At 32.9% G+C, this 12657-nt stretch overlaps 1 pseudogene; it reads right to left on the bottom strand.

The window, feature by feature from the left end:
- Positions 1 to 10139: 10139 nt before the first annotated feature.
- On the bottom strand, positions 10140 to 12100 carry LOC118600375 (annotated as a pseudogene).
- Between the last annotated feature and the right edge of the window lie 557 nt (positions 12101 to 12657).

The raw sequence follows: 12657 nt of genomic DNA, 5'->3' as shown, positions 1-12657 counted from the left end.
CAAAAGATTTTTTTTAGAAAAACTGACAATATTATCATAAATTGAATATGTAAATTTAAATCAAACTGCGCATGCAAAGTAATCTTTAAAGAAAGCAATATGGAATGACTCACAATCGCATATATCAAATCATACTTCAATGGTATTATAATTAAGAGTGTGTGGTACTAGCATAAGTATTGATTCATGTAGATCAATCAGGTAGATTTCAGGTCTAGCAGTAAAGTCTATTAAAATTGATTCCACAAAGGTGTTAAGAAGTTCAACTTAGAAAGAACTATCCTTTCAACAAATGGTGATGTGCACATTGAATATTTATATGCAAAATGATGAAGTTGGTTGTCTAACTCAAATAATAAAAAAAAATTTTCAAAATGGATGACACACAAATGTAAAGGTTAAAAGTATAGATTTATTAGAGAAAAAAAAATGGCGTAGATGATAGTGGCTCTGTTCATCCCTTTGGTGACCAAATCAAAGTTGCGAGGGAAACAAGGAGGAGCAACAGCAAAGAAAAATAGCTTGGGATAAATAAGTCATACAGCTAGGCAGAGATCCTAGAAACCACCTTGCAATGGTGAAATTTAGAACAGAGCAAGGGTGCAGGGCAATCTGGTCTCAATTGATTGAGACGGAGGCAGCAGCGTTGACAGAAGCCTCTTAATGGGTCCACATCTGTAAGCTGATTTTCATGGTCACGGACCTTCTCGCTCTGAGCACCAGTGTCAATTCAGCTGCTGGCAGGGTGCAGTAGGTACTTATAGGGAGACAATGTTGGAGTGAAGGCTGAAGCAGGACTTGCTTGATACAAAAGTGCTGGCAATATCCATTATTTCCTGTCCAGCCCTGCCCGCTCCCAGTGTGTAGGCACAGCGAGGTCATAGCAGTGACTTACATTATCAAACTGTATAACAGAGGTCGCTCTGTCTAGAGGATTCCTTGAAACAATTCCCCAAACTCGTGGCCCCACCCAAGTCACATCCAGGTGTATCCTCAGCGGGTCACGTGCTCCTTGCTGAGCAGTGCCTAGACCCACACAAGAAGCAGCTGGCTCATTTTGACCTTTTGAGGCAAGTAAAAGCACAGCATCTGAAGTTTGATTGCTGAATTTTAACGAGTAGCCCTGGAGGGGTAGAGGCTTGGGTTAAATTTGGCGTGCAGCTGAAGTCCTCTTAGGACTGTGTCGCTGAATACTTACTTCACAAATCCACACTAATAAGACTGAGAGACTTAGGAGATTTTCTTAGTACATAGAAACAGACACAAGGAGGCAGCTAAAATAAGAAGACAAAGAAGCAGAAACCATATGACAGAACAGAACAAAGATCCAGATATAATGAAGTCAAATAATCTAACAGATGCAGAGTTCAAAACGCTGATTATAAAGATGCTCAATGAACTTTTGGGAAGTGTAGTTAAATTCAGGGAGAACTTCATAAAAGAACATAAAAATGGAAATAGAAATCATAGAAGGGAACCAGTCTGAATTGAAGAACACAGTATCTGAGATGAGAAGTGTATTAAATAGAATAAACAAAGGAATAATCGAACTGAATAAAGCAAAGAATCAAAAGCCCTAAATAGAGGACAGGAAAGTCAAAGACACACAATCAGAATGGCAAAAGATGGGATGCCAAGACTATAAAAAATACTTAAGATGCATATGTGACACTATTAAGGGTGGAAATATCCTTGTGATCAGCAAAACTAAAGACAATCAAGATGTTGAAAAGCTCTTTGAAAAGATGATGATGAAAAAGTCCCTAATCTAATGAAGAAAATGGACATAAAACCTCAGAAAACTCAGAGAATTAAAAAAAATCAGGGATCCAAAGAGGCCCACACTAAGCACCTCATAATTAAAATGCCAAAGGTTGAATACAAAGATTACATATCTTCAGTATTTATGTAAAATGGAAATGTATCAACATTGATTACTAAATTTTGCATATGTAATGCCACAGTTATGTTGAGGTCTAAAGATTCATATATTTTAAAAATGTATTTTCTATACAAACAAATTTAAATTTGTATTTTTATATGTAGAAAAGGGGCAAAGGTACCTAATACACCTCTACTAACCTCTTGAACAAGTTGATATTTTGCTAACTTTTAAAAAATATATTGAGTCATTTTCAGTTTCTAGTACTATTCAAACGTAATACATCAGATCCCAAATAAGAATACTATACATACAAGTATCTTAACATTTTCTAAAAATTCAAATCCCTCAAAGAAAGCAATCTTATCAGTTCCCTATTAAAGTTAAAAATTCACCCTTTGCTCATTAATATGAATTGAACTTGTAACAAATGACAATGCAGAAATTTCATACAGTTTATATTTAAAAATATGTCTTTGAGTCACTTTATATTGAAGAATAAAAATCAGGCTGATTTTATAAAGAATTATAAAGGACTAACATGCAAAAAAAGAACAGAGGAAAAGCATAATTTGAAATCCAGAAATTAATGTTTATATACTATGAAAACGATTTTATAACAATGGTCAAAGAAATGGCAAATGAGCAGTTCTAGTTAACATGTTATTATTCAAGAGTTTAAAAGTTCCCCCCACACTGAGGAACATAGCCATCATTGTTATATAAATCACACAAGTTTGGACTTAGAAATTTTTAATCAGTAAGTTCAATATTTCTGGGAGAACTATTGGTCTTGATTTTAAAGAATGAAAAAAAAATCTCTAAACTATTAGTATAACATAAAGTAAATCCACATGCAGAGAACATCTCTTGTTTACTAAGATTGTTTTCTGTTTAATTTTGATTTAGTGTCCATTATGAAAGATGACTTTACCTGGAGGTAAACTTTTTTGTCTTTTTAGGGTACTACTAAAATCTCGCTACAAAGATGATAAATTTTGTCTCTGTAACTATTGAAAGAGTGACCTTTTACAAATGATATTTTTAGGTCTGGCCTCATGAACCTACTAAATCAGAATCTTTAAGTATGACCCAAAATGTCCGAAATTTTAAATAAGTTCTTCAGCTAATTCTTAGGGTTTTGATGTTTAAGAGCCAATGACTAGGACAGAGTAGATCAACTCTATTGAGAACAATAAATGAAACCAACAGAAACATAGATACACTTAATTACAGGTGGAGCTTTCCTATATAGTTTTCTGAATGTGAGGAATTGTTTATGACTCAAGTGTTTCAGTTGTCTTGTCTTCAAGATCAAGAAACTTCATGGATCGGAATAGATTCAAAATTCTTAACAGTAGTAAGCAGTTAGAAAAGCCGTACAAAGCAGTGTCTAAGCATTTGATCCTTTATTAATTTTCTTCTCTACAATCCATCTTAACAATTCTGAGAAAGCTTGTATCTCTTTTCTGTTCTATGCCTATTTGAAACTGTTTCACTAAGTTAAATATATAAAATTAAATCACCTGTTGAAATTACTCCAAGATTACAAATAATAGTTCTAGTTGGTGTTTTTCTCCTTCCCATTTTCTTTAAATTCCCTAACAGTAAACATAAAAAGTTTCTTAATTGGTACTGAATTGCAAATATATTGAATGCAAACATGTCAAAATAAATCAGATTTTTCCCTCAGTAGAAGTTAAATGATACAACCCGACTGAATCCCAGTAAAGTTTAGCATCTATTTACAAACACTTTTATATACTAAACTACATGGCATTTAAAATTATTAGGAGCTTTATGTGACATATAACATTTACTTTTATTGTTACTGGAACCAAGAAATAAAGTAAATTTAAATTGTAGAATAATTGTTTCATTTATATGTGAAATGTAAAAGCTGGGTCTAACATTTAAAGATTGCAAGTTCTGTTATCTTAGTACGGCTATTATTTAAATGACAAATGTATTAAAAGTATTTAATTGAGAGGGATTTATTGTAGTCTATATTTTCAAAAAATAACCAATTAGAAATTTATTTACAAAATTTATAAAGGAATTTATCATCACCAAGCCAATACTACAGAAAATGTTGGATGGACTTCTTTAAAAAGAAAAAAAATCATGTGTCCAAAACAGAAATAAAGAATGGTAATAACTACATTACTATGAACAACTACCTTAAATGGATAAGAATTAAGTGCTCCAACCAAAAGATAGAGTAGCTGAATGGGTAAGAATACAAGACCCCTATATATGTTGCCTACAGTAAACTCACTCCAGATTAAAAAACATACACAGAGCTAAAGGGAGGGGATGGAAAAATATATTGCCTTGATGGACCTAGAGAGTATTACGCTCAATAAAATGAGTCAGATTGAGAAAGACATACATCGCAAGGTTTCATGTACATGTGGAATCTAAAGAACGAAATCAACAACATCAACAAAAGCAGAAATAAATTCATAGATACAGAAAATATTTAGATGGATACTAGATGGGAGAGGATTGGGGGGACAGAAAAAGGCAAGGCGATTAAGAGGTACAGATGGATAGTTGCAGAATAGACATGGCAATATAGAGTGTAGCATAAGGAAGATGGTTAATAATGTTTTAATAAATATGTAAGGGGGAAGAATTCCTGGAGTGATCACTTTCTGAGTTATGTGAATCTCTGCTCACAATGCTATAGAGCTGAAACTGGTATATTATTGTATGCCAACTGAAATTGAAAAAAATAATTGAATTGTAAAATGCAAACACAAACAATTATCTATTTTATTTCATAAAAATAAAATAAGAACTGGTAAAATTTTAAATTTGTTATCTATTAAAACTGAGCAAAGTACAACAGACTCCATTCACAAATCACACACACCACCCTGTTTAAGTATTAATTGAGGTTATTTTGAAATTTCAGTCAAAATTTGTGGGATTTCTTTATATGTCAAATAAGGCTCTTGGGGGAAAAATAGGAGCTAGCACTACCATCAGGAATATGTCAGGAACATGGACATCAAACCCAATTTAGACAATCTTTGTGAAAAAGCTTCTGATGACCTTTTTGGACGACATTTATAAAATATGAAACCATCTATCTCTCCAATGATCTAAGTCCATATCTGATAACTATACCACCATTTGCTCTAATGTGGTCTAAGCAGTCTTTTTCTGAGCAGCATGAATCCAGTTGAACTCTCGACTTTTAAGCTTTATTACTAAAGCTGTGTAGTTCCACTACTGAGCTGCATCTGTTTCAAGTACCTCTTGTACTGTAAAAGTTTTTCTCAATTATATCAGGAGTAAATTTAGCTTTAAAAGATAGAATTCTTGCATTTCTGACACTCCACATCTAATTGCTTTGAATCAGGTGTTAAAAAGTTAATTGGAAGAGAGTTAATGATTCACTACTTATTATAAAATAATGGATTACAACTATATGAATTAATAGCAAGAGGAAGATATGTTTTTTCTTTAAAAAAACTTTTCAGAAATCCTTTATTTGGTCATAATTCTCAGCTTCTGAAATTACTCAATAGATTTTGGCTATACACAACAGAAAGAAAAGAGGAAATGGTAAGTCACATTATATCAGATTCAGAATGGTAGAACTGGAAAATACCTTTCAGATAGTTTACTCTAAGACTTATAAACTGTCAGTCAACTTTATAGGTCAAACCCACAGATCAAAACATGTCAGATGATGCTTTAAATAGAAGACTTCATTGCTTGCCAAATGTAAAGTTTATGGAATTCAGATAAAATTTAGAATTTACTTTCCACTTTAAAATCTCTCTGGGCTTGCATTATTGCATGATAGTTACCCTTATTCAATCGAATGTGCAGCATCCAATTCTTTACAGCCACAACTTTCCCTATTAATTTACATTCAGTTCATTTTATTCAATGTTGTTATCTTTCTTCCTCTCTGCCATTGGATTTTATGGATTTTGACTTCTTTTTGTTTCATTTTGTATTTAAATTATATGTGATCCCCAAGGTAAAATGTAATTTGCTCTAATCCTGTAACTGGTACTTTCCAGAGCATGAAACAAAGTGAAATGAGTCTTGCCTGGTGATACATAGAAGAGAATTCAAATTTTATAATCTAATGCTAATTATCATAGAGGCCCATTTCATTCTATCTTGGAGAAAATTGCATTTTATGGTATGTTTTGATTCTGGTACAAAGAAGTATGTTGGAACAATTAAGACAAAGGATAATGAGGACATATCTTGTATAGAAGTAAATCTGTTTTAGACATTTATAACAAGTGGAATTTTTCATGCTTATAAATTGGGTTTAAATTTTTCATGCTTATAAATTGGGTTTAAATTCTTTCTTAAACTATGACAGTTAATTTGTTCGTTATTAATCATTTCTGTCAAGATTGTACAGAAATACATGCAAAATGGTAAAGTTTGAAATAAAAAATGACATTTTTCTATATTAAAGCTGAAAGTTCATTAGCTGCAGACTTTATGTTTCCGTACTTAATAAGGATCGATAAACTAATTAAGGAAAGCATAAAATTTACTTTTTACGTAGTAAGAAGACAGAAAAGGAAACAATTTAAGCAATGTCTTATTCCACAAAAGAGAAATTGAGCTTATGAAAATTATCCCAGAATAAAACTAACATGTTTTCATGTGTCCAACTTATGGTATATGTAATTTGATCTGTCATAGGTTAACAATACATTGCTCTTATTATTGAAGGCATGTGTATTAGCTATTGATTGCAGCATAACAATATTAACACAAACTTGATAAGTCAAAACAACACATATATCATCTTGAAGTTTCTGTAGGTTAGGAATTAGTCGCCTGTGTTCTCTGTTTCATAGCCTCATTCCGGTTTGAAATGAAGTATTGGTTACTGTTAGGGCCTCATGTGAAGCTTGACTAGAGAAGGGTACACTTCCAAGCTCATGTGTATTTGGGAGGATTCAGTTACTTGGGTGATATTGGACTGAGGGCCTCAGTTCCTCACTGACTATTGCTCAGACGTGACCTTCAATATCTTGTAAGTGAGAATGGATGATTCCACATACTCTCTTCTTTAAATCCAGCAAAGGAAATAGAGTCTACTAAAAGATTGAAGTTACAAGCTATCATCATATGTTACATAATCGCTGAGGTGACATCCCATCTACTGTGCCAATTTCTATTGTTTAGAAACAGGTCACTCTCTGGCCCACATGCAAGAGGAAAGGAACACCCAAGGGTAGAAACACCAACAAGGGGAGATTATTGAGGGCCTTTTAGAGACTATTGTGGTTCCATAGGTCTCTAAATTTAACCCTTTTCAGACTTTTCTTACACAAACACCATGGTCAACCACTAAGCTATGTGACCCACTGCGTATGTCTTAATGTCTCCTTATAATCTAAAATGTTATATAATGTATATAACATTCATAAGCAAAGCAGTGCATCACAATCAAACTTAGTGTCACTTTTGTAAGTGCCTTTCTTTTTATGGTAGCCTCCTATTATTTTTTCTTCAAAGTTAAAAAAGTTACGCTTTGTTTGGTGCACTGACGCTCTGAGAATGACAGAATAAATTGCTTATAGAATATAACGGTGTTATTTAAGATGTGTTTCTTAAGCGGTGTCTAAACATGTTTTACATAAATTAGCTGAGACTCTTCGATTGGAAGTGATAGAGATCTTAAATAAAGGAGAAATACAAGGGAATTTATTTTTTTCCCATAAATGACTTGATGAGTTTACCTAGCTTTAAGTATAGCAGCATTTAAAATATTAGTCAAAGTGTATGGGGTCTATTTTCAACCCTAAGGTATGTCATTTGTGTTGGTGCCATTATCAATAAGAATGCACTTATAGAGTACAAACATTAAAATCCTAGCCAAAACGAACCAAAACCAATAAATATAAATAAATACATTTTTCCTCATCTAATAGTTAATAGTAAAAATTTCGAGCATGACTTTCCTTGGCTTTCTATTAGACATTTATCACACATGAACACTGAGCAAAAAGGATAATGTGTCCTCATTGGCCAGATATAGGTAATGTGTTTATCCATATATCCTAGAGATTGGGTCAGTCCTACTCAAAACAATTAGACTGAGAATAGAGGAGGTATGATTATCCAAGAAATATCTGAATACTGTTAACAAAAGAGGGCAGAAAAGATACAGGAGAGTAAAGTAAGTTGAGATATATTTATTGACCATATAATTAACATATGAACCACCATTCGGTGCTGGAGCATCTATAAATAAGAAAGATTGCTTTACCCTTTGTCAATAAAACATATAGACAAACAGTGTGAAAGAAAATAGCGATTTGGACAAGATGTTTATGAAAAGTTGTATGTAATTGCTTTTCTTGACTGTATTTGTCTCAGGATTCGTTATAAAAGCTTTCAATGAAGACACGATAGAATTGCACAGTGCAATCTACATTAGAAGATGTGAGAAAATGTAGATAAAAATGATGGGTAGTATTAAAAGAGTCAGTATTAAAGGAAAGGGACCATGCAAGAGAAATAAAAATAGGATTAATCTTATCAGCTTGGTAAAAAGGAGCTAAAGGTTATTAAAAATCACATGGGTTAGAGAAATTGACTAGACTACAAAAAGGCTCAGAGACATTGTTAAAAATCTATTGAAGGTGGATAATTTAAATATCTGTGAATTATAAAAGTGAGATTATTTGCATTCATTTTTGAAAATACAATTACAATATCCAGTGACCAATATTATATAACATAATTGAGATTTTGAGATTGAAATAGTGTTTTATGCAAAATATATTTTTGAAATCAACTAAGTAGCATGATATTGAGTACATAATATGGCTACAGTTAAGCTAAAAAAGTGAATTCAAAAAAATATGAATTTTGTGATGCCATCTATTCAAATACTGTTAGTACAGTTAGAGCTTTACAGTAAAGCATGAATAAGGACTAGAGACAAACATGTGGAAGTCATTTCCTTAAATATGATAGCATCAGCAACACAATAGCAACATTGTACTTTATCAAGTTGAGGTAGCAAATCGTATCCATCTATTGCTTTCAGTCCAGAAAGTGCTTTAGAGACAAGTCAAAAGAGTTTTGTATGACATTTGGCAGATAATAAAGTAGTAGAGTAGTGTGTTCCATTTTAAATGAAAAATAATACAGGTGACAAGATATTCTTAAAGAAGCATTTGCATGATTTAGAACACAACTTTTTAGGGTTGGAAACTTAATGTAGTACTTTCTTCAAAACTTCAGAAAATAGTGTTATTCAAATAAGCAAACGTATAAACTGACTTATTTTATGATGAAATTCAGGACACCATCATGGAAAAATTACTAATCTTCTCTAAACCTGCAGACCTAGTCCAGTAAATAAATTTGCAACCAGGGGGACTACGTTTGATATAATTTCTGCTGCAGCCATCAATCAGAGCATTTTGTACTCCTTTATTTCAGAAAATGGGGAGGTGAGTAGATGTTTACTCAGTCGGCATTTTCACCATAAACCACTCCACTTGGAATTGAAATTAATTTCAGGTTGAATTAGTGTTTACTCTATATTTCTAAAAAAATGTATCCAACTCACATGTACTTGGTAACTATGTGCTGAATCTGACTAAAAATTCAGTTATCATTACAAAAGTGATGCGTCCTCCCCCCACTCCAGGAAATACTAAATATTAAACTCCAGAAAACTTCTCCTCCTCATATAGGGATACTTAAAAGACATTTCTTCAAAACTAATGCACCATATTTTCAGATTTTTGTCATAATTATTGCCTTGTAGGAATCTCTTCCCACTGTTCTTTACAATTCAAGACCTGTATTCCATGTCCTAGCTTACATAAATGTGAAGAAACTTTAACATCATAAAGCCTTATGAATGCCCAAAGAGCTACATCCATGATAAAAGACATTTATAGCATATAATGTTTCCTCTGACACTTAAATTAGACATAAAGTTAGCAATTTTTAAGTAAGTAAATCATTTGAGTTGTGTCTACCCATCGTGGTGCACTGAGAATAGAATGGTTTGTGAGCCTCTAGAAATAACTCCAGAGCTAACTCCTTCTCGTCCATTCTTTGTTTCACCTATTGTCTACAGCTTAGTTGTCCTCTCTTTTTCCTTTGGATAAGCTGGATGGCATGGCAAACGATGGCTAGTCAAAAAATATTTAAAATAAGAACATAAATATGAAATATGGAATGAATAAATAAATGTTTATTCTGTTAAAGCAGTTTGCAAGGAAATTATAAAGTCCTTTTTCACGTATTTCGACAACCAACCATGACAAGAAATTGCTGTTTTTGAAGCAAGTGCTCAACAGCATAGTTTTCTTATTGTTTTCTTTGTTTCTACTGCACCGCTGTTTCTCCTCTCTAAATATTACTAGACTTCCTTTTTTCTTAGCCTTCTGACATCTGATAGAAATTGTGATTTCTGTCTTTTCCGATACTTTCTCTTTTTTTTTCTATTAGTGGTAAGATAATACGAGCAGTCAAGGTTTTTATTTCAAATAAACAGGTACTATTGCAATAGCTATCACAGAAAACTGAAGGCACGAGGATGGGATGTGATCAACTTCCTTGTGACTATGTTAAATTTAAGATGTGTGCCACATTCAAGTTAAATTATCCAGGAAGCAACCACCTAAATGTGCTCAAAACTATACAAAGCATCTTTACAATGGTCTCACTAGTATGAGACAATATAACACTTGGAATTGAGACCTGATTATGGAGCCAGACTGCCTGAGCCTGAATCTTTGCACACCTATAACCTTGGGCAAGTTAACAGAGACTCAAGTTCCTTATGTAATACAGTAAAACATTACTTACTTCAAGATTTTTGAATAAATTAGGTAACGTGCTTAGAATGCTATACATGTTAACTGCTATACATAAATGTTTACCCCTGGTTGAAATAAAAAAGATATTTTAGTTCCAAATGATCACAAACACCATTATTTTCTGTGTCGTGTTCTCTAATAGGTGGAAGCAAAGGTAACTCACAAAGCTTGGGGACTTTAAATGATATATATTTTAAGTATAGCTATTTATGATGCAATGATGAGTAATCAACATTCACTAAGCTTAACTGTAATTCAGTAAATGCCATTTCCTAACCAATAGACTATACTTTGTTGCACAGTAAACCAACTTACATCTTTTACCAAGAGAAAAACACAAAATCTGAATAATAAAGACATCACCCAATGAAGTAGGACAGTCGATTTTCTTTAAATATTTTTCTTGTGGGAAGGGACACCTACTCAATTATAGGCCTTTCATTTTATTTTGTTTTCAACCTATCATGCCATGAATGCATAGGGAATGGGCTCCAGCAGCTCAGATTCCTTTCCATTCATTCTCAAAAAGTAGGCTTCTCTGGGTGGAGAAAGCCAGGCACTTCAGTTGAACCCAGGTACCTTTATCTTTGGTGTTCTTCTTTTTTTGATCATTTCCCTTTACATGTTTCAGGATGGGATCGCGGCTGTTAGAGTGTTTAATATGTTCAATACGTACACTAATTCTCTTGACAAGAATCTTGCCATCGACTTGTTTATACTAATGCCAACTGGATAACATTGCTAACTCTTCCAGTTTTGCCATGTTAACATTTGTGCAGCATTCCTTTTCGAACAGTGCCCATTCCCTTGATGTCTACAATACAACCTTCCTTGTAGATTCGCATGTATTTGGGCAAACGAAAAATTCCACGTTTTCTAAAAGGCCTAGGAAACATATAGTGGGTGACTTTCCTCCTTCCGTTTCTGTTGGTCATTTGGGGGAATTAATGGAAGATAGTGGTTCAGGCCAAAGGCTGTTCTGATACTTTCTGCGATTCTATCAGTTCTCTTCCTCGAAAATAGCAGAATGTCCATGGAAGAGGAAGGAGAGTAATATGCGAGTAAAAGGCTGAAGAAGCATTATGAAACTTCCCATCTGAGTTCAATTGATGATCATAAAACATAAATCACTCTTTTCCTTTACTTCAGATCTCCCCTACTGATATAGCATTGAAGGCTGCACAGGTACAATCAAATCATTTGAAAAAATCAGATTATACACAGTGTCTCTGGAAATAAAGGAATTAATTTGTCTTCCATGATGAAGCATCACTTGCATAATCAAATTGTTTAAAAATAGTGGACCATTTCTTTGAGCTTTTAACATCTTTAAACTGCAGGCAATTACATTTTTTATAAAATTTAAAAGGTCAAAAGATCATAGTCAGTCTAATTTATAATATGCAAACTACTTTATTGCAAATAAAAAATAAATGTAAAAGTTCATTGAAAACTGTATTTGTCAACTTCCAATGAGTAGTTGAATTAAAGAAGAAACTTTTAGCAAATATTTAGTTGTGGAACTTGGTATTTTAAAAAAAATTGCTCCGATTTCGAGGAATAGAGATATATTCAGTGCTTATATGTGAATATAATACAACTAGCTCTCATTACTGTAATTTGAATGTAAATCTAAGGATAATAACAACTTACCTGATGCACATATGTATGCTAGTATGTGTCCCATTATGGATGTAGAGGTGAGATAGAATAGCAAGTGAATTCATGAATTATCCTCTCAGAAATTTGTGAAGCCTAAATACTATTAGTTTGTTCAATGCCTGATTCTTAAATATTGTTTCTAACATTTCATCACTAACTTTTGCCTCTTCAGTGTGAAATACACACTCATGTATTTCTAACAGTTATTTATCAATGACTTTAATGGTTTATAATCAATTTGTAGACCATTAGCTTTGCAAATGAGATCGT

This window comes from Rousettus aegyptiacus, unplaced genomic scaffold (genome assembly GCF_014176215.1).
Source record: "Rousettus aegyptiacus isolate mRouAeg1 unplaced genomic scaffold, mRouAeg1.p scaffold_m13_p_3, whole genome shotgun sequence".
In the NCBI taxonomy this organism is placed as follows: Eukaryota; Metazoa; Chordata; class Mammalia; order Chiroptera; family Pteropodidae; genus Rousettus; species Rousettus aegyptiacus.
Note: the sequence above shows the minus strand (reverse complement) of the source record. Positions and strands in the feature narration are given on the sequence as shown.